Below are 19,952 nucleotides of genomic sequence, written 5' to 3' on the forward strand. Positions count from 1 at the left end.
ACAAGAAGTGATCACTATATCTCATGGTTCTATAAATTGGCTGAACTCACTTGAGTGGCTCTAGGTTGGGGTCTTTTCAGTCAAATGGAATCAGAGGTTGGGGACATTTGAAGGCTTGGCGGGGCCCTTTGCCTAAGGTCAGTCATGATGTGTTGGGCAGCTGGTGCTGGCTGTCCTCTGGTAGCTCAGTGTGCTATTTTGAATGGCTCCCCATGGTCTCTCCATGTCCTTGCCTTTCCAATGCAGGAAGAGGAGAAAAGAGAGGACAGGAGAGACACAGAGAGGGAGGAAGAGAGAGAGATTTCTAAAGAACATTAGGCAAACTTAAGCAGAATTTGCACAGGTAGAATGGAATATATAATCACTACAAATTAGAGGCTGTTTTCACCCCTCCCTAAATATAGATTTCATTTGCATCATCATCTCGTCTGTGAAAGGTCATTTTTTAAATGTGAATTTTTAAATGTCAGGTAACAAGGAAGTTTGACTACTCAATCTCTCCTGTTACTCTGACTCCACAAGTCTATTATTAAGAACATTTTAGTAGTTGATTGCTGATATTCCTAATTAAGCATTGGCTTGTATAAATTGATTTAAGGTGACATAATTTTTGAAAATCATGTGGTACAGAATATGCTGGGTAGTTCGGTTGCATATCCCTTTCTTGACAAAATGCATTAAGTGGCTTTGCACAAAGAAATATAATTGTAATGTAATTGTAGAAACTCCCACTGAGCCACAGATTGCATGCTCTTAAAGACCATTGCTCAGGGGTTTGATAGAAGAAAAATCTGCATTGGATGGAAGAATGGACAAGAACCCTAGACAAACTAGAAAACCTGTAAAGTGTTCCTAACTTGATGATCCTATAATTCTAGTGTCCCTTCTACATTTAACTTGGGCAAATCATAGTGGGCTTTCTCCTCGACTCAAGCCCCTTAGATGCTTTCTAAAAGATACTCAATTAATTGCTGCTGCCATTGTCATAATCAAATTATCTATCCTGTGAAAAACCTGACTCTCTAATTAATGTTGTAGCATATGTGCATTAATCTGTCTGCTCCTCCAGTTCTCTAATGAGACAAAACTCACTACGAGATCTTTCTTAAGAAATAATAAACTGACTGACTCGGCATGACACCATCACCTAATTAATAAAATGGTGACAATTTTGAAATCCCTATGCTGTGATTTTTCTTTAAAGAAAACTGTTTTGCAGATTTGCAAAGAGACACAAGAAAGGATGTAAATTTAGCAGTTAGCAACCTTTGACTAAACAAACAAGGGATTAGATGGAATCAATACTGCCAGAAAAAATTTCTTCCAAACAGTCCAGGAAATCTGAAAATGCAAGAAAATAAATCTGTATGAGAAAATGGTCTGTTTATACTGACATCTAGTGGTATTCATTTTCATGTTTGCCCATGCCTAAATGAAATCCCCAGGAAGATAGCAAATACAGAAAATTTATTATTCTACTTTTTTAAAAAAATCAATACAAACATATAACTGATATAACATGTAATTTGACCAACAAGAATTTATATTTCACAAAACTACATGAATTGGTATCATCTCGTGATTGGAAGACCTAAATTGGAAAGCGGTAATGGTAAATGAACTATGATTGACATCATGACCACAAGACACGGAATAATGTCTGCCCTCATGTATAAATGTATCGATTTCTTTGTGTTGAACCATGTGGCCGTGGATTTTATATATAAATATAGATATAGTCATAGATAGATACATTTTATATATAGATATTTTATATATATATCCATCTATCTATATATAGATATAGATATATAGATATATCTTTATTTCAGATAAATGAAACCAACTAATCAGAAGTTTATATGTACATATTATATATATATATTTATAGTTTATATATAGTTTAGATATTTTATATATATTTATAATTTATATATCTATATAGATATAACCTATCTATATATAGATGGATACATAAAGATATATCTATATATATATCTTCATTTCAGATAAATGAAACCAACTAATCAGGAGTTTCATGGTATAAATACCTTTGTGAAAAATAAATCATCCTGTGACAGATAGATTTTAAACTAAAATAATAAAGGACTACATTCCCAAAATGTTATAATGCAGAATACTGTCAACTTCTGTTTTCTGACAGTTTACACTGGAAGAGTTTGACTAACTCTGTTAAAAATGTGTATGTGTATGTGAGGTAGGGGGCTGGTGATGCAGAAGTACATACAGCATAATTGTAAGTCTGTCCTGGCACTTAGGGTAAACCTTTTGTTTAGAACACATTTTTTTTAAGAGAAATTAAGAGAAGAGTAAAATTTTGAAATAAAATAAACTACAGTACTTATAAATAGCAAGCAACAATTTATACAAGTTATAGGCTTGTTAAAATCCAGGGGCTTATGAAATTGCTAAGTAATATTCCCTCTAGCTTCTTCAGAAAAGAAGAAATTTTGACAAGCAATAGTTTTTCAGAGGAAGGTTTTAAGTTGCACCAAGTTCTGACACTTGGCCTTCTGAGAAAGCCTACAGAGAATTCCATCCTCTGTTTTACTCTTATCATATCTTCTGGATCATTGTAGGGCAGACCTTATCCATTATGGATAGATGACTTCACTCGACAATTCATTCAACCAATATGTACAGCCATCCATACACTAACCACTGTGAATGAGTCTGAACCAGGACAAGTTCTTAATCCTTGAAAGTCCATGTCTTTACTTCTTTACCAAAAGAAAGTCCTATCTGGGGTCACTCAATTTCTTTGTCCAGCACTGCTCCATGGACTGTCTTTCAGCCATCATCATCAATATTCTGTGATATTAAATATGAAGTTTCAGAACGTCCCTGAAGTTTATGTCTGTTCACTTATACCCCCTGTACTTCAAGGTGCACAGAAACTGCTTTGACCTTTGAGAATGTCTTTTTTTCTTTGCAGGATGAATCCCACACAGCCTAACATAGTAGCATTACTTCAAAAACTCTCCATTCTACTTTGTTCTCCCATGTGATAACCATTTTGCCTGCAAGTGTCATGGGTGAATATTTTGAAAGACCAAATGTGACAATAGTATTTCCAAGTTCTACTCTGAGCATTCTTGAAAACACCTTCTCCTTAGAATATATAATGAAGTTAAATAACTTGATTTTTTTTGGAGAGTAAAATTTATCATTGCAGCATTAATTCTTTGTACAGTTGCATGATTTAAATGCCACTTCTTGCCCACAGAAGGGAATTATGGTAAACAGATTCATAGAATTTTTAGCCTAAAAATGTGTCTGGGTGTTCTAGGGCATAGCCACAGGCAGATTTCAGAAGGCTTTTAAATACAGGAATTGAAAATGCTTCATACATGTACCTAAGGATAAGGAGCAAAAATTTACTTTTAACATCTATCTACAGACTTGAATTTGACTGACTTACAAAATCTTCCTAAAGGAACAATATTAAGATTCAGTAAAAATATTTAGTGATGCAACATGTCAAACATTCGGTGTACATCTGCAACCTTAAGAATAAGTGCAGTACCCTTCCATCACCTTGCGTTTTACTGTGTGCTGAAAAATGTAGCCACTGCCTGGCAAAGTGTCATCTTTCTCCGTCTAAAACAAAAGATCAGGGAGATTTTATTTTGACAGTGGCCAAAGTCTCTGTACTATTTTGAAAAAGACATTTTGATGGTAGCATATAGTCAATAGTACTTACAGGTGTATACATGTACATATTGAAATTTATCAGTGATACTTTAAAATAACTGACGGGGTATTTATCTTAACTGTCATGCCAGCCAAAGTGCCACAAAATCATCCATTAATGAGTATAAAAATATCATAAATGTCTTTTATGGCTTTATTCAGATAATAATCCATATATAACTCTCCTATCTCATTTATTATATATTATATAGAAATATATTTATATTTATATATTTCATATATATATATATTTATTTCAGATGAATGAAATCAACCAATCTGAAGACTGATGCTATAAATACCTTTGTAAAAAATATATCATGTCATGACAGATTTATTTTAAACCAAGATAAAACTAAATGGGATATATCGAGAGAGAAAGAAAGAGAGAGAGAGAGAGAGAGAGAGAGTCAGGTCCCAATCTCATTATTCTGTTCTCTGATTTAATTATCTGGGTGAAACTTGGATAAATGTATTTTAAAATACCAGTGGTAATTCTAATTGTATAGCTATATGGTTGAGAATTCTGGCATCGTGTTTCCGTCCTGCCAGTAATACTTAACTTTTCTTTTTTGGTGAAAGGGGGAGTAAGGATGGGTGATATAAGCCAATAATACAAAATTCAAAAGAAAGAAAGACATATGTAGTAAAAAATAAACCTCCTACTTAACCCTAATTCCAAGCCACTCAACTCTTTTCCCCAGAGGCAACTACTATTATTGGCATCTTGTATCTCCTTCAGAAATAACATATTCACAAACAGACATGATTTTTCCTTCCACTCTTTCCTTCAACTCTTCTCTGCTTCCCCCTTACCATACAAAAGGTAAGATACTATACAAACTCATATGAATATTGCTTTTTAAAATATTTAATAATACATATAAACACTTCTATATATCAGAATATGTAATTTTGTCTTCTTTTTATCAATGTCACAATATCCCATTCTACGGATAGGGCGTCATCTATGTAACTGGTCCAATTCCAATATTTCAGTCTGCATATTTGCCCACTTAACACTGTATCAGATGTGTCAGAGTATCTGTAGAGTAAGTACTTGGAGTGGGTGTGCTACATCAAGATACTGTGCATCTCTCATTTGGATAGATAACACCAGGCCACCCTCCTGAGAGACTAGACCATGTGAGGCTCTCACCAATGATATGCAAGTGCTTTTTTTCTGTCTTGCCAACATAACACATTAGCAACATTTACGCAACTACCAGTCTGATAGGTGAAGAAAAGTAGTATTTCATTGTGGTGGTAAATGTCCATCTTTCCTCAGGGTTGAGGTTGAACATCTTTTCTAAGAACCATTTGTATTTTATCTGTTGTGTGCTACTTGTTCATATCCTTTGCCCATTTTTCTGTTGGATTGTTAGTTTTTATCTATTGATTTCAAGGTCCATTTTACATATTAAGAAAAGCATCCTTTTGTCTTGAGTTTAATATGGTGGGGTTTTTTTACCCCTATGTAGATTTTTTAAAATTCTTCTATGAGTAAATTTCTGAATTTGGTTTTAATTAGGTGTTGAGACATAAGATATCATCAAAGCTTCTTGTTTTTATAGTTTCACTTTTACATCGTTACATTACAAATATTTGATCAATCCAAAATTTACTCTAAATTTTTGATTAGTATTGTTTAGTATTTGATTTTTATCTGTCAATATTTATTTATTATATACTGCTTCTATTGGATTTAAGTTGACATACATACATTAATGTGATATAATACATGAAATGAGGTTAATATGAATAAAAACAGTGAAGAAAAAATTGGTCTAAATAAAGCAGAGACATGTGACTTTTTCATACAAATTGTATATAATGAAGAAAACTATTCCGCTTTAAAGTGGACCACAAATTTGGCCATAAGCTGTATGATAGTGTGAGAAGAAAATATGATGTAATATAATCAGTTATTAAATTTACAGAATTATTTAAATTAATATAATCTAACTAATATAACATGTGCATGTGCATAAACATGTATGTAAACATACACATGTACTTTTATCAAGGATATCAGAATATTTCCTAACACTAAGAAAAAAAAAAATGATTCCCTGCATTTTCAGGTAAAGAATATTAAGTAAGTGATAAGCAACACTCTGGAAAACATCCTTAAACACTGAGTGGATTCCATTAATTTGTTTATTTATTGTCTCTTAATAAGTCTGGCAGCATCAAACTAAACACAGTTTAGTAAAGCAGTGCTACATACATTGGTCCCGGATATGACATGATCAAGGCGTAAATTTGTTTATTTTTTTGATGCTTTCTATCAAGGAAATTTTGTGTTTTATTCTAGAGGAATGTTGAACAACATGTTGTTCAGATATTCTCCAAAATGGAATTTTTTTCAAACAAGCTTTAAAAAGTACTTAGTAGACACAAATTTCAAAATTCACTTTTTATTCTAACTTGCCAGTTGTAGAGTCGTTAATGTTTATTCTTTGACAAATTCTATAAATAGATGATTCCTTACCTGCATTTTAAGATCCTCAGAGGCAGAGATTATATTTATGTTTATATTCATATATTTATACTTAAATATCTGTAGTACATAACTTCAGAAAAATGGTTGGTTGATTCTCAATAAAATCTAATGGATTCATATGAAAATCGTTCTATTTCTATGATGGTTTCTATAAATAGGAAGGGATGCCATTTTTTAAAAACTAGTATCATAATATTTTACTAAGAGAAAGATAATTAACCTTATGCTGAAAAAAGAAGGATTGGTTTATTTTAGTTTAGTTTGCACAAGTGTGTTTTCTGATAGAATAAATAATAACCCTTTGTTATTATAGTTAATAATTGACATCAAATTTCATTTGTCTCACCTAAGTAGATTTTATCAGTTGAAGAAGCTTGTCTGTCTTGTTCAACCTTGTAGTTCCAGCGTTTAGAACAGTGCCTGGAATATTAAATATCAAATTAATAAATGAATAAGGGCTACTGTTTAACATTAAGTAGTTTAATAGACTAGGGCCTCATGATTATACATCTTTTAAAAAGAATGTAACGTATAAATTTCTGGGGTGAATATAGCATTGTAGTAATTGTAGAATTTTTTTTAGAAAGTGACAGAACTCTGCTACCTTAAGTTACTTGCTAACTGTATTTTATGAAATTGGTTAGTCTCGCTGGTTCTTTGGTAAAGAGAATTAAAAAAATGCTTGGTCATGTTAGTATTATATTTCAATGTGAAGAAAAATACTATTCCACTTAAATTTTTCATGTGGTCATGTCCCAGTATCTTATTCTGGTGGAATTCAGAACACTTATTTGACACTTCATTCATTCATTCATTCATTCATTCATTCATTTCATTAATGCATTCATTCATTCATTTTTATTTGAATATAGTTGACACATGGTGTTATGTTAGTTTCAGGTGTACACTTTAGTGACTTAACAAGTTTATACATTATGCTATGTTCACACAAGTGTAGCTGCCATCTGTCCTGTTACATCACTAGTATAATATCATTGACTATATTCCTTACGCTGTGCCTTTTATTTTTGTGACTTATTCATTGTGTAACTTGGAGTGTGTATTTTCCTCTCCCCTTCATCGATTTTGCCCTCCTCTGACCTCCCTCCCCTCTGGCAACCAACAGCTTGTTCTTTGTATTTATAAGCCTGATTCTGCTTTTTGTTTGTTTTTGTTTTTTAGATTACACTTGTGAGTGGAATCATGTGGTGTTTGTCTTCCCCAGTCTGACTTATTTCACTTACCATAAAACTCTCCAGGTCCCTCCCTGTTGTCTCCAAAGGGGTGATCCTATCCTTTCTTATGGCTCCATAATAATCCATTGTGTATATACCACATTTTTCTTTTCCTTTTTTTAATGATTTTATTCATTTATTTGAGAGAGAGACAGAGAAAGCACCAGTGGTGTGAGGGGCAGAGGGAGAGGAGCAGACTCCCTGCTGAGTGGGGAGCCTGATGTGAGGCTGGATCCCGGGACCCTGAGATCATGACCTGAGCCAAAGTCAGACCCTTCACCAGCTGAGCCACCCAGGTGCCCTAAGTCCAGTTTCATTCTTTTGCATGTGGCTATCCAGTTTTCCCAGCACCATTTATTGAACAGACTGTCTTTTCTGATATTCTTTCCTGTATTCTTGCCTCCTTTGTCATAGATTAATTGACCACGTAAGTGTGGGTTTATTTCTGAGCTATTCTGTCCTATTGATCTCTATGTTTACTTTTGTGCCAGTACCGTACTGTTTGATTACTATAGATTTGTAGTATATCTTGAAATCTGCAATTGTGATAGCTCCAGCTTTGTTCTTTCTCAGGACGGCTTTGGCTGTTTGGGGTCTTCATTATTTAAACTTTAACTGCTCATAAATGTATTGCTTCAAAAAATGTATTGCCTCTTCTCCCACAAAAATTATAATAGTAATTATAATTACTATTTATAACTATAGTATATTTTAAATTTTGTTTCGTATTTCGATTTATTATACTTTCGATGTTTTTCCTTTTTGCTCTCTCTTATCTGGATTTGTCATTTGTTGATTTAATGGTTATAAACACTGTGTCTATTCTGATGGTTATCCTTTATATCAGTTTCCACTTATGTTTTCTTCTATTGATTTGTTAGATATATCAAATCTATAAAGTGTTTTTTCTTCAGTACTTTAAAAACATTTATTCCTTATTCTTTTCCTGTATCCAGTGCTAATATTGAAAATTCTGATGCTGATCAGGTGGTCATCTCTTCCTAATTCTCTCTGTAAGCAAGCGTTTTTAGCGTTATTATTTTGTCTTTGATGTTCTTAAATGTCATGAAAATATACCTACATACAGGTTTTGTATTCTCTTCCTGATTAGTACTCTATCAGTCATCTGTAATCTTTCTGTGATACTAGTGTATTAGCTTGAGCTACTGCAACAAAATACCACAGACTGGCTGACTTAAAGAACAGAAATTTATTTTTTACAGTTCTGGAAGTTAGAAGTCCAAGATAAAGGTCTGGCTGATTCAGTTTCCAATGAGGGATCTCTTCTAGACCTGCAGTGGTTGCCTCTTGCTCTGTCCCCAAATGGTCTTCCTCAGTGGGTGATTTGATACCATGAGTATAGAGATCTTTGAAATCGCTTTGAGAATCATAGTCTTAAATATATCCTGTATCCTGTCAGGCTCCTGTCTTCCTCCCATCCCAACACAAAACACATACATTGTCTTGTACAATAGATTTATTTCTACTCAAAGATTTATGATATTGATATTTATTCATTTTTATTTTTATTTGTTTTTATATTGTTTTGGTCTTTAATTCATATGATCTATGCTTTCCTCTTTTGTGGATTCCTTAGGGTACTCTTGGAACTTTTTCTGTCTTTAGTATCAGTTTCGTGTTCCCCTGTAGTCTAGGCCATTGCAATACAGGAGCAGGGAAAATCGTAAATTCACCACCAGTTTAGTGGTACTTTGAATTCATGTCTCATTTCACAATCCATCTGCTGTTATTTATATTTTTGAGCCCTCAAATATCTTTTTTCAGTCCAAGACTTATAGGTACATTCAGTGAGAGAGGTTTCTGTAAGTGGAATCTCCCTGTCTTGGCTGTTTAAAAGAGAGAATTTGAGAAGTTATGCAGAGAAGAATGAGTGATAAACATTGGAGGAGAGGGTACAGTTGAAAATTACAGATTGGGCAATATTATAAGTGGTAAAGTACTTAGATTTTATTCTAACAAAAATTAGAAATCCCTGAAGGATTTAATCGGATCACAAATATAATGATTTACATTTCAAATAGATCACTGAACTTCTATATGAAAAATTAATTGTGAAAAGATATCTGTTGATGGTTTATATATAAGACATGAGTTACATAAAGAGAAAACACTTTAAAGGTAGGAGTAAAATAATATGCCATAGAATCTAGGGAAAGAAGAGAGCAAAGGGATAAATATGATACTGATATTTTTTGGCCTAAATAATTAGGTTGGTAAGAATAACATTTACTGAGATGGGAAAGATTGGGAAAAGCAAAGACTTGAAGCTAAATATAAGAGGATTATTTTTTTCCTTTTGGACATGCCACATTTGGCCTATCTCTTAAACATCTAAGTAGAGATGTCAACTTCATAGTTAGATACACTTTATTCCATTACCACAGTTCTTACTGATGGTGAACTATTTTGGATACAGGTCCTAAAGAAACTTTTAAGGGTATGCATGAAACACAATTATATTTTTTTCACAAATAATCATTATGTTCCAGTAATGCCAGGTTTCCATATGTAAGAATCATCCTTTTTTTTTTTTTTACAGCTTTTCAGAAACGTATTTGATGGTTTGATTGTAGGTTATTCCATAACAAGCCCAAAGTGCTTAAATTTCATTATATTTATAGCATATTACAAATGTAAACAAGTATTTTTTTTCTCTGGTCTCTTTTATTATGAGAGTGCAACATGATACACCACAGTTCCCAATATCTGAATTATTCAATTTTGAATAACATCTTGCAGGACCTTTATTTTTAGCTCACAGTGGTCTTTTCTCAGTCCAAGTCACTTTAATGTGTCCCTGACTATGTGTGATGAATGTATGATCCCTCATCCCTTCATTTGGTGCTCTGGTCTCTAATGATTGACTGTTACCCAGAGCCCCTGCTTAATGAAGAGTGTTCACTGCCTTCTGGAATTTTTTTTATCATCTGAAATTTGGAACTTGAAGACAACCTAGGTTTCTACCTGCTAGAAAATCATGATGGTCTTTCAGCAATTCGCCCCATCAGAATTATTATCCTAAGTCAGGAAAGACACACACACACACACACACACACACTGTTCATAAACAGCACACTGTACACACACACACATGCACACACAGTACTGAGCAATGTTGGAGTGACCTATGTTTTCTGCATTTCACCTATATCTCTCAAGAGGTGGGATATAGCAGGAGCATGTTTCTCCAGAAACTAAGAGACAGGAGCAGAATGATATCTAATTAAAATGTTTACAGCATTTCCCATGGGATATAAGCTACTGACATTTTCCAGACTGCAAGCCAAGAAATGCTAAGGATTATACAGATGTACTTTGCAATCCATAATTGCCATGCAATGAAAACTTAATTTAGACACAGTTCAGGAAATACGGATTGGATAACCTTTCTTTAGAACTCAAAAATTAAAAGTTAGTTCGTATGAGAACTTATGGTAAGTTAAGCAGCTCATCTCTTCTCAAAGTAAATCAAGAATCCATTTCCTCTGCGTCATAGGACATCTTCCTCTAGAATGGTTTCTAACATCTGTATCTAAGTCTGCTGAAACAATAGTTGCTTTCTTGTATATCTTTTTCCTCCCAACTGCTCTCGTATCTACTTTAACAATCTACTCTTTCCCCTGATTAGCAAACTCTGGTTCTCCAGTATTATTATATTTTTTAGATGTGAACAATGTTACTAACCTCAGCTCCTCCTAACTGCTCTGTTTCTTAATTCCTCATAGTATTACTCATTGATACAGTCAAATGACAAATGTTTATTGAGCAACTACTTTGTTCGAGATACCCTTTGGGGGAAGGACATATATCCATAATCAGTGTAGACAGAACTCCTGTTCTAATGAAGCTCACATGTTAGTACAGGGAGAGGACAGAGAAACAAGAAATAAGCAGTCAATATTATTTGCTATAGTAATGAATACCAGAAGAAAACAATACACACTAAGAGAAAAGAAAATGATAATAGGGAGGGTAACTTCGGCTTTTGCATTCAGTCCCTCAGAATGCATATCTTTCCTTCCTTCCTTCAAGGACTGATATGCCCAAGAATTCATTTTTCTTCCATTCATAAAGGCATTCACGAGGCCACTAAATCCTCAGCTTATTTCCCATGGTTCATTTCTATTAGTCTAAAATAACTATTTTAGGAGAATAATGGGAAGTGTACTTTGTCACCTCAAGCTTAATTTCCTATTAGCGATAGAAATAGGTCTTTGCGTTATTACATAGAACATCATCAGTTCCCCTTTTCTCATTCTCTTACTTCAAGACCATGAACAGAGGTCCTTTTCTAATAGTAACATCTCTCTATTTTTTTCTATGTATAATTTGTTAAAAATCCACAGAACCTTTGTGGGAAAAGGAAAAATTCCTATACATTGAGACAGAACTGGTTCTTAAACTTATTTTTTTACTAATCACTGTGTGTGAAAAGATAGTGATATATAAATATCATTCCCTTGAAGAAAGAAATGGATTGCAGTGGAATGGGATAGGAAGATTTTATTATTTCAGTAACATTAGTTCAGATGGAATATCTTAAAGTCTTGCAACTAAGGCAAGCATTCCAAATTAAGTCTTCTACTAAACCAAATTTTACCTAGAAGACCTGTAGAAACACTTAAAAGCTAAGTGTGAGTTTGGGTAATGAATGAGTATAGAAAGAATGAGTATAACAAACCATTCTTAACTATTAATGAACCTATATTATGGCCCTCTATGTCCAAATCTATGTGCTAATGTTGACTCTTGGATGACTATTAGTTTTATAAGGAATATTTCCTAATCCTGCTTAAGCTGCTATATCCTCATTTCCTCTCCAAAAGGATTCTTTGAGCATGGCTTCTGTTTCTTTGTTTGTTTTTACTTGTGGTCATTACCACTCATCGAATGTGCAGTAAGCACTTTACTGTCCTTTTCATATGTCCATTGCATAGCAATATATTTGAATAAAAATGAAATATAATTGGAATCATCTTGATATCTCTGCCTTCAATAGATCTAAACAGAATGCTATATATAACATAGCTCCCTTTTTTTTTTTTAAGATTTTATTTATTTATTTGACGGAGAGAGAAAGAGAGAAAGAACAAGTGCACAAGCAAGGAAGAGGCAGACAGAAGGAGAGGGAGATGCGGGCTCCCCGCTGAGCAGAGAGTGTTATGGGGGCTTGATTCTAGGACCCTGGGATCATGACCCCAGCTGAAGGCAGATGTTTAACTGAGCCACCCAGGTGCCCCTATAACATTGCTTCTTAAGTATCAGTTCCAGGATGAATATATGGAGCTGCTTTGCATGTGTGAGTGCATGCAACCTGCGTGGGGGGAGAGGGGGGCACGGGGCTGTGTCACGGTAGGACTCTATGTCCAAAAGAATAGATTAGCTGAACGGCAAAAAGGGTGACATATACAATCTGAATTCAAGGATACCAAAGGATACAATAAAGAAGTTTGTAAGCATTTTCAGAACAATGCCATTAGTCTAATTTTATTTTTTCTTTTAAAATTAAACACGTTCATTGATATAAAGTAAAAATTATAGATAATTAATTTTAAAAAATACTTAGCACTGTTAAAACCTTAGGAAATTTTCAAAAATTTTTTACAGAAAATGTGATATTTTTTATTTTCTTTGGTAATCACTTTTCTTTTTTCCTTTATACCAGGCACTGTGATAGATTTAATAGTGAGCATAGCAGAGGAAGTTTTGCTCTCACAGTCTATGATATAATGTATCTTTCCATTTGAATAAATATTCATTAACACATAAATGTCTAAATCTGTGTTTCATATATTATTTAACCTTGCCCTATCGCCAGACATTGTTTGTTCTCTACCTTTTTCTATTATTCACAATAATTCTCCACCTGTGGAATCCCTGAGACCAAATGTCCCTTCCTTCTCATTCAGTTCTATTTGACCTCCTACACTCTCATGCAGTTTAGAGCCAGCTGTTAATCTGATTGGATTAAAGTCATTCATACTAATGTAAGGAATACTTTCCATGCATACCAAAAGAGTTTAATCCAAAGTGTGGTGATTTTTGACACTGTCAAATTCAAGCCAACATCAGTTCTTTAAATTCCAATTCAGTGAAAATCAACTTGCCAAATATTGAATTTATGGAATAATTTTAAACCCTTAGTACTTTCTCATTTCTGAACATTTTATAAGAATGGACAAGCTTTCCCTTAAACACAGATTTTTCTCTTTACTTTTGAGGTCTTATGCTCTGCCTCTTCACCTTTCTCTGACCCTGATTCTTTCTTCCCATCCCTTTGCCCTTGCATTTTCACTCACATCTCCTCCTGCCTTCTACCTGTCTTTGCCCCTGCTCATGCCTTTAGCAATAAACAGCTACAGCAAATTATTCTGGACTGGATTTAACGTATTTTTCTGACAGTTTTCTGAGAATTGGTCATTTCACAAACTGGCTTCAGGCATATTCCCTCTACCCAACTCCCTCATTGAACTATTGCTGAAAACATGGATTTTACTTGGGGATTTCAGGTAAAGATACTTGCTTAAATCAAGGTCAAAGCACCTTCCTTTGTCTAACCTAACGAGGATTTATGTACATGAATCAGAACAGTAGCTTTACAACATTCACCTTACTTTCACACCAGATCAAGGGGTGTCCTGACAGTTTGAAGAAGGTGAGTGGTATATATAAATAGTTCTAATTTTACGTTCATGAATAGAGAGGATTTCCTAAGTTTAATTTATAAGTGACAACTATGGCTGGCATTTTTCATCTATGTTATTTTTCAAAGAGATCAATTTTGCCTGTACAGCATGGATGCCACAAGCTGACTCATCATTTCTAATTTTTCACAAAACCTTCATAGGCTGAATTCAAGCATAGATACTAGAAATAGTCTTAAGAAAGTTTCTCCTCATCCTAATATACTTGACAATTCAAGGTCACAGCTGGACTTGAGATGGTTACAGAGCCTCACAGCTGGTTGGTGCGCCCCATGACTCTGCCATGGTAAATAGGAGTTCTTTGAAAGTGTGAAAAGCCAGAAATGAAATCCTAATTTCACATAATAGAAACATAAATCAGAATCTCTTCTTTTTTTTTTTTTTTAAGATTTTATTTATTTATTTGAGAGAGAGCACGAGCAGGAAGGAGAGAGAGGGAGAAGCAGGCTCCCTGAGGGAGCCCAATGCAGCTCGATCTAAGAACTCTGGGATCATGATCTGAGCCAAAGGCAGACACCCAGGCACCCCAAATCAGAATGTCTTCTGTGCATTGCAACTGCATGGACATTGGTGGTAAATTTTGTTCTTCCTGTATCATTTCATGCTTTTATCTATTCATTCTCTAGCACATGGAAGCTACAGGCAACCCACAAGTGCAAATATTTACTATGTTTGAGAATAAGAGGAACAAAACACAGTCCAAGAAAGTAAATACATTGCACTATATAGAATTTAAAGTAAACATTACATAAAGAGGACATAATTCATCCTTTGTTTTCCTACTTGATAATATAAATCATATAGCAAGCTGTAACATAAGATATAGTAGTTACCATGCATTTAGCATAATGGCTTAAACACATTTTCTCTGTAGGAGGTATTCCTATGATAATAGGGCTATATGAAAAATTGCCTGTGGTAAAATATGAACACAAAAGATAACTCAGCACCTATGACACCCCAAATACAATATATCGTAACAGATATACATTTATTTAAATGTATAATACACACTGTAAAATCTTATCCAGTAAATATCACTATATAATTCCAGAGAGTTTTCTATGATAATTTTCTAGAATATTAAACCAACATTTAATAAGTTTAAAGTCTTTGCCCCATTTGGTGCCTCAGATGTTATATTAAAAAGCCTTTACATTTTGTAATGCCAACATTCAAATAAGCACTAGCCTCGCCATTAAAACACATTAATCAAATACTGTTTATTGTGTTTGAACCCATCTAGACCATGGAGATAATGTTAAGTCTTTTCTGAGTGTATGTGAAGTTGTGGCAGAAGAAGTTCATATTAACCAAATGCTCAGATAAGGAACTATCTAGACACCTTTATTAATAACATGGTTAGTAGGGCAGACACCACCGTTTGCCCACCCCGGATCTATTTGTTCTTTCTACCATACTTAGGATATTGTTTTGTCTTATGGTGGATGATAGATAGCGATCGATATTACTCAATCATCAGAGTCCTCTTTCTTGCTTTGACATCCTGCCTTGTGACTAAAGGTGGTTTTGAGATCCAGTTGAAGTTAATGATCCTAAAGGAGGAAAAGCCTTACAAGGGAAGTGGAATGGCTTTCCCGGTAAATCAGTACAGACAAAGCTGTCCCTCCATCTCACCACCTGCTTCTTGCTGTGAACATGACCATGGTATCCAGATTTGTAGGAGGAGACAAATATAAGAAAAAATGCAAACATGCTGATTATGGTAGAGCAGAAAGATAGAAAAATCCTTTCTTAACCCACACTTAGTTTGGTTTACTTAAAAGAATAAAAGCTGTCTGACTCACAGGGCATTTTCTAATTCTTCTTCCCAATCTAATTTTTGTATTTTAAATCTGCACAAGAGACTTTGTTATTAAAATAAAATTTTTAGTGGACAACTGTACCATGATTCAGGCCCCCATATCTAGATTTCAGGAATAAAAATAAAACTTTTAATCTATCTCAAGTTTGCATTATGTTAGAACTGTTCATTTAGTTTCTTTGCTCTCCTTTTATTTTCTTGTCCCAGTTTCTTCTCTTATTATTCCCCAGATAGAAGCTAAAAATACCCAAAATTCTGTGACTCAGTGACCTTAAAAATGTAAAAACAAGAATAAAGAGGAATCCAGTTTCCAGGACATTTTAGGGATTCCAGCATGACTGATGCAAGGGTTACAGAACTCTTGATTACTTTGTAGTTGGGATAAGGAGACATCCACATCATATAGTATAACACCAGACAACAAATGCAAATAGTTCTTGTACTAATCAGAGGTTACCTTCGTGTGTCTGATCACTAATGCCACTTTTGTTGACCAGCTGACATACTGGATTGCAGTACTTAGAGAATTCGAAGGCTATCAAATTGTACAGTTAAGATGCTTTTGGCTAGAGATACCAAACCTAATGTAATGGGGTGTATTAAGCTGACATAGTAAGTTCAGAGCCTCCTGATTCGAGGGTTTGTGTAGTGGCTTACACCAAGTACCCAAGGTCATTCCACTTCTGATACTCAGTGCATTGGTAATGTCTTACTACAAAGTTATGAGACATCTGCCATACCCCACAAGACAATATCTATAGCAGGAATTATGTAAACAGGTGGAGCAAAATGCATTTCTTCTCACATGCCGGTCTCTTTCCTTAGGAGGAAAACTCATTTCCAAAAGCCTCTCAGCAGATTCTCCTTGTGAGTCATTGGGTAGAGCTAGATCACAGGGCTTTTTTTGATCAATGGGTGGCAACCCAGAATGGGACTATGTTATCTGGGCTGGAGGGGAGACTCAACCTCCTTGATACTGTCATCTAAATGATGATCAAGTAAGATGGAGGCTCAACTAGTGACGACTATCAAGTTCTCTGAGGTGTTTTTTAAGCTTTTTTTTTTTTTCTTGAAGAATTTGGAAGAGCTGGCTATATTAGTTTCCTAAGGCTGACATAACAAAGTGCCACAAACCAGGTGGCTTAAAACAACAGAAATATATTCTCTCACATTTCTGGAGGTCAGACTTCTGTTCTCTCTGAAGGCTCTAGGGAAGAATCTGTTTTCTGCCCCTTACTTAGTTTCTGGTGTTGCTGGCGATACTTGTCTTACAGATGCATCACTCCAATCTCTGCCTGTGTCATCACATGGCCTATTTCCTGCATCTCTGTATCCCTTCTCTTTTTATAAGAACACGAGTCGTATTGGGTTAGGGCCCATAGCATTGACCTCATTTTAACTTGATTACCTCTGGAAAGGCCCTATTTCCAAATAAGTTCACATTTACAGGTACTGTGGATTAAGACTTCAGCATGTATTTTTAGAGAATACAGTTCAATGGATAATACAGACATGGCTGAAGGAATGCTTGAGGTGTGTGGAGTAAGGGAAATGGCCCTCAGAAACACAAAAACAGAGCTACACTTGAGAATACACATGGTAGAAACTAATATACACTATTTTCAGAGTGTTGCCAGTCAGACAAACTGTTTAATTATTTTTAGTTTTTCTCTCTCTTTGTTTAAGATTCAGATTTCTTTGAATGACAATTAGATTGGCTATGTTTGAACAACAAGCCCGCCCTTCAGCAGGAAATAGAGGAGACTGATAGAGTGCTTTGGTATCCTACTGAGGCTTCACGCAATTGTGAAGAAGTCATTCCCTACAGGAAAAATAGGTGTGTTTACCAGAAGAAAAGAAAAGTGCAATGGAAGTAAAAGTAAAAATGTGCACTACATGACTTACTTAGTCTTGCCTTATCTGCCCCAAGTTGACAGCTAGCTCCATGACTGCCACAATGGCAATCGAAAATTAGGATAGTCTTGGTTCCCCTTGGACAGCCTGGTCACAAGGCTCTGTAGGAGGCTTTTGGTCAGGGGAGATTGCTATAGAAAATGGCATCATGTATGCATTAGACAATAGGAAGTGAAGGCACATATAAGCAAGCAGTCTGTTCATTTTGGCATGCCCCAAACGAATATCAGCTCTGAATATAGGTACAAGTATATATAATATTGACTGCCATATTTATGCATATTTTATAAACAGATTTTGTGTCATCCTTAGCATTGGAAAGGAGTTATAGAGCAAAGAATTTAAAGCAGAAGGAAAAGAGAAATAAGAACAATATGAATATAAATTTCAGTTGTCACTAACAAAATATATAAGAAATTAACTTGACTCAGTGTATAGTTTGACATACTAGAATCAGCCCAAAGTTTGGGGAGACAAAAAAACGATAGGGATTAAAGAGACCAACCTTCAGAGAGATCTGGATTGAAATCAGGATTCTGCTCCTTGTTGTATTTATGAGACAGAGTACAAGTAAGGCATAGTGCTTGTTATATGAATGCATGCTTAGAAATAGGTATTTGTTGCCCAAAGAGCCAAGGGTCCATTTCTGGGTTCTCTATTCTGTTCCATTGGTCTATGTGTCTGTTTTTGTGCCAGTACCATGCTGTCTTTGTGATCACAGCTTTGTAGTACAGCTCGAAATCCGACGTTGTGATGCCCCCAGCTGTTTTTCCTTTTCAACAGTTCCTTGGCGATTCGGGGCCTTTTCTGGTTCCATACAAATTTAAGGACTATTTGTTCCAGTTCTTTGAAAAATGTTCATAGCAGCATTGTCCACAATAGCTAAATCGTGGAAGGAGCCTAGATGCCCTTCAACAGATGACTGGATTAAGAAGTTGTGGTCCATATATACAATGGAATATTACTCAGCTATCAGAAAGAACGAGTTCTCAACATTTGCTGCAATATGGACAGCACTGGAGGAGATAATTAAGTGAAATAAGTCAGGCAGAGAAAGACAATTATCATATGATTTCTCTCATCTATGGAACATAAGAACTAGGAAGATCGGTAGGGGAAGAAAGGGATAAAGAAAGGGGGGGTAATCAGAAGGGGGAATGAACCATGAGAGACTATGGGCTCTGAGAAACAAGCTGAGGGCTTCAGAGGGGAGGGGGTGGGGGAATGGGATAGACTGGTGATGGGTAGTAAGGAGGGCATGTATTGCATGGTGCACTGGGTGTTATACGCAACTAATGAATCATCGAGCGTTACATCAGAAACCAGGGATGTACTGTATGGTGACTAACATAATATAATAAAAAAACATTTAAAAAAAAGAAATAGGTATTTGTTAAATGAATGAATGAATGATGAGTCAGTAAATGTGAAGGTAGCTTATGATGAATTCCAATGTGTTTGTAAACAAAATAGTGGGAAGGGGAATATACACATGCAACTGAAATTCCTTTTCAACTGTAATGTAAATGACACTACACATAAAATAAGAAACAAGAATGATCCTTCATTGACTCTGATGATCCTCTATGTACTCGTGCCTAATCTCATGCATTCATTGAGTACCCTGTCCTAGGTAAGTTACTGTACATAGTATTAGGAAAATACACTGAAGTCCCAGAGTCTCTGCCTTTGAAAAAAGTGTCAACTGTTTGGAATTAGAAAGGATGGCATATGCTTTTATCCAAGGCAGATATTAATCAGTAGAGGTTTGAGTAACCCAGTGCGAGAAAACACAAAGGACTGATTGATTTTGACTGGTAAGACCAGGAAAGTCTTTACCATTAAGAAAATTTGAAATTGGGTACTAAAACTGTTAGTAAGATCTAGTTGTGATATTGTCGTTTTCTGGGTTTTTTTTCCCGCCTTGGTAAATGAGATATTAGGAGAATAAAAAGGTTATATAATACCAGTCAAAGGGAACGGGAAGTCAACCTTCGGTCCTTGCCTAAGTGATTTTTTTTTTCTTATGAAAT

This window comes from Ursus arctos, unplaced genomic scaffold, assembly GCF_023065955.2.
Source record: "Ursus arctos isolate Adak ecotype North America unplaced genomic scaffold, UrsArc2.0 scaffold_15, whole genome shotgun sequence".
NCBI lineage: Eukaryota > Metazoa > Chordata > Mammalia > Carnivora > Ursidae > Ursus > Ursus arctos.